The following is a 3,903-nucleotide window of genomic DNA, read 5'->3' on the forward strand; positions in this document are numbered from 1 at the left end:
AATTTCTCCTTTCTCTTGTCTTTTTCTAATTGTTCAAAATATCTCCCAAACATGCATGAACTTTGGGATGACATGACATTGAGCCTTGGCTCTCCAAGTTATGAAGTGTATGAATTTGAGGAAGTTACTTTATTTCTCTGAGTTTCGGTTTGACGACACCAGCACTGTCTTGTGTGAGGGTTCGTGAAAACAGTAAGGGAACTGTCAAGGTGCGTACCCAAAGCCCCCAGGTGCACGTCCTTCGCCAGCTCAGCCTGCCGCTCCCCTTCCCGCGTCAGGACTCGGGTAGTGTCTCTTCTCCCATCCGGTCCGTGACCGGTCAGTCCACGACTCACAAAACTCCCCTGCTGCCCTGTCCCCACATCTGTCCTCACGTTCTGGCCCCCGTGTGCGCTCTCCCTGTGGGGGCTGCTTGCCTCCCCACGCTTCCTGCCTGGCTGGGTGTCCGTCACCCCTGCTGACCGAGTGCCTACCTTCTTCACCGAGACTGCTGGGACCCTTGCAGCCGCCAGCACACGTGTTCCCTCCTCTCCTCTCCACATTTTCAAAGCCGTCCCATCAGTGATGAATCACGTTCAGCCGGCCACACAGTGCAGCGCTGTGTAAGGTCCGTAGGAGCAGGAAGTAGACTGCACGGTGCGTGTACACAGCGCCATGCCTGGGGTAGTTAGCTGAAACACGGACTTCTAACAGGCAAATCAGGTCGTGGGGAGCAGCTTTGAGTATAATTTTCAGGCCAGACAGTCTAGGGTGTGGAGAGACAGTGTCGAAACTGTGGGCACAGAGCCAGAGCGGCAGGAATGTGAAGGGAACACGGCTGGAAATCTTTGCAAATTCTGAAATCTGAGATCGTGGCAAAGCTGGTAAGTCCCCCTGTAAAAGGCACTTTTATCCTGACTGGGGAATTTGCTGACGTAATTTGATGCATAGCATTTTCTTATTTCTGTGGAAGGAAAGGGATAGATCCAAACAGTGTGGCACAGCTCTAACCCCCTGTTGGATTCAATATCTTATTATCTGCGTGCCCCACTCCTACCCTTCTGATAACACCACTGCTTTCCATTTCTCTCTCTTCCCTCACCCCTCCCCCACTTCCAGCATCTGTGCTAGTGTGCTGACTGTCGCCTTTCTCGGGGTGGGGGGGGTTTGTTCTCCCCTTCCTTCCCTTCCTTTCCCTCCCTCCCTCCCTCCCTCCCTCCCTCCCTTCCTTCCTTCCTCCCTCCCTCCCTCCCTCCCTCCCTCCCTTCCTTCCTTCCTTCTTTATTTAGTAAGCTTCATGCCCAGCATGGAGCCCAACCTGTTGAACTCACAACCCTGAGACCACGACCTGAACTGATCAAGCATTGGACACTTAACTCACTGAGGTCCCCCAGGTGCCTCTTTCTTTTGTTTTGAATTTTTAAAAGTTTATTTATTTATTTTGAGAGAGAGAGAGAGAGAGAGAGAGAGAGAATCCCAAGCAGGCTCTGCACTGTCAGCGCCAAGCCTGGTGTGGGGCTCAGTCCCACAAACCTTGAGATCATGACCTGAGCCAAAGTCAGGAGCCAGATGCATAACTGGCTGAGCCACCCAGGCGCCCCTTGTTTTGATTTTTTTAGTTTTTAATTTTATCTCTTATTTTTTAAAATACAACTTCTTGTCCAACTGGCTAACATAACACTGTGTACAGTGCGCTCGGTCTCAGAGGTGGACTCCGTGACCCATCGCTTACAAACGACACCCAGTGCTCTTCCCGGCAGTGCCCTCCTCGGTGCCCATCCCTCACGCCCCCTCTCCCCTGCACCCCCATCCATCCCTCGGTTTGTTCTCTGTAACAGTCTCTTAGGGTTCGCCTCCCTCTCTGTGTGTAACGATTTCCCCTCCCCCTCCCCCATGGTCTTCTGTTCAGCTTCTCAAGATCCACCTGAGTGAAAACACGGTATCTGTCTTTATCCGACTTATTTCACTCAGCAAACACCCTCCAGTTCCATCCATCCATGTTGCTGCCAAAGGCAGGATTTCACCATTTTTAATACATCTTTGTGATTTGAGAAGAGGTGTAGCATGCATCATGTAGAGAACATTCTAGTTTTCGATTTGCTGGCAAACCACCACCAGTGGTGGCTCAAAACAATGACTTACATGATCTCTTGTGGCTCCGGGAGCTGACTGGGCGCAGCTGAGTGGCTCTGGCGCCTTTAGTCAGGGGGCGGCTGCGACCCGAGTCCGCTGAAGGCCCCGCGGGGCTGGCTGGTGGTGGGATCGGCGGGAGCCCCCCGCCAGGCCGCATCCAGCCTCTCCACACCCGCTTTCGTCGGGTTCCAACAGGAAGCGTGTGCCCCTGGGGCGCGGAGGGGGCTGTCTTTCTGTGACTCAGCCTCAGAAATCCCAGAGCACAACTTGCACTCGATGCCAGTGGTGAAGCAGGTGCCACGTCCGATCTAGATTCAAGAAGATGGAGATTAGACTCCACCTCTTGACGCGAGAACAACACAGGCATGTTGGGATAAAGGAAGGGGAAGTGGCTGTCTTCCCAGGCCGTCGGGAGAAGTCACCACGGCAGCCACATAGGAGGCCAGCTGGGCGTCAGCCATCCTGCCTCCCAGCACCCGCCTCCCAGCACCCAGCTCCCAGTTCCCAGCACCCACCTCCCAGCACCCAGCTCCCAGGACCTGCCTCCCAGCACCCAGCTCCCAGCACCCGCCTCCCAGCACCCAGTACCCAGCACCCAGCTCCCAGCACCCAGCTCCCAGGACCTGCCTCCCAGCAAGGCTCAGGCGTGCTCCCCGGAGCAGGGCAGACCCCTGCGTGTGGCCGCGCGCTGGCCAGCAGGGACCGGCTAACGGCAGCTGTCAGGTCAGCGAGGGCCGGGCGTCCCAGCTGTGGGAGCGGCGTCGCTTCTCCAGCCACCGGCTCGTCGGTGGACACGCGCCACCTGTGCGTAGCCGTCTTCGGCTGCGAACCTCAGAGCTGAGAGCCGGTCATGTCCTTTGTCGCCCTTTAAGGAAACCGTACAAACCGTGGGGAAGTCAGTTTGATGGAGAAACATTCTTTACACAATTGTTCCTTGAAAACATTGAGATCCTGACGATGTTATAACTTTTATAGTTTAAGAGGTTGTTGGCTCATAACAGTAGACGTCTCCCAAGGCCCAGTTTTTCTGGCTAACTTCTTCCACCGTAGGCGGGCCAGACGGGTCCTCTGCCGGGTCTGCCTGGTCAAGGCCTCGCCCTGGGCTGCCTCCGAGGGTCCCAGGGCCGATGGGCTCCTCTCGGGCCCCGCGCTGCAGGCCGGCAGTTAGCGTACGGGGTCACTGATAAGGTCTGCAGTGCGCACAGCAAACGGCCTCACCCCAGAGTCTAAAGCAGTTCCTCACGGGCGTGATGTCCACTTACCACACCACACCGGGACCCTGCTCAGAACGAACTTTGCACGTTCAGCGTCAGACTTCCGGACTGGAACACTGTGCGCAGAAAAAGCGTCCCTGCACACTGTGTTTCCTGCCTCTTAGGCGGCTCACCGTGTCTGTGCAAACGCGCAGCACGATTTGAATGGGAGGGAGTGACGCAGGGGTGAGGCCTCACAGGGGTTTTCACGGGGGCAGTTTCTAGAAAGAGCACAACAAAACGGTCTGAGCTTCCCGAGGTGACCTAGGATTTGGATTTGCTCTGAAACGCGGCCGCCGGCTGAGGCACAGGACCCAGCAGGTACGGGCCGGCCAGGGAGCCGCAGGGGAGCGGCCTCAGCCGTGGCGAGGTGACGGAAGGCGCCAGGCCAGTCTCTGTTGACCCAGGTCTCGGGGAGGGGGAGGGTCGAGCCTGAGGCCTCTCCCACCTCTACCTGCTCGCACCCCACTTCTGAAGGGGGGCCCTACACGTGGGCCACAGGTGTCCCCGCCCCCGGTGAGGCCCCGTGACCGAGCCC

At 56.8% G+C, this 3,903-nt stretch overlaps 1 protein-coding gene and 1 long non-coding RNA gene across 5 annotated transcripts in view; one reads left to right on the forward strand and one right to left on the reverse strand.

The window, feature by feature from the left end:
* The window catches only part of LOC115296665, a 4,955-nt gene extending 4,155 nt beyond the window's left edge, over positions 1-800 (reverse strand). Inside the window, exon 1 of the long non-coding RNA XR_003910989.1 lies at positions 474-800. This is a non-coding gene — a long non-coding RNA (uncharacterized LOC115296665). The remainder of the gene's footprint in view (positions 1-473) is intronic.
* The window catches only part of CCR6 (C-C motif chemokine receptor 6), a 24,275-nt gene that overhangs the window by 5,699 nt on the left and 14,673 nt on the right, over positions 1-3,903 (forward strand). Inside the window, exon 1 of one of the 4 annotated variants that reach the window (XM_029945140.1) lies at positions 566-863. The exons of 2 other annotated variants lie outside the window; for them this stretch is intronic. The gene's annotated coding sequence lies outside the window, so the exon portion shown is untranslated. Of the gene's footprint in view, positions 1-565; positions 864-3,903 lie in introns of those variants that run through there. One more of the 4 variants, XM_029945144.1, reaches the window with a different exon arrangement.

Source organism: Suricata suricatta, chromosome 7 (genome assembly GCF_006229205.1).
Source record: "Suricata suricatta isolate VVHF042 chromosome 7, meerkat_22Aug2017_6uvM2_HiC, whole genome shotgun sequence".
NCBI classification, from domain to species: Eukaryota; Metazoa; Chordata; class Mammalia; order Carnivora; family Herpestidae; genus Suricata; species Suricata suricatta.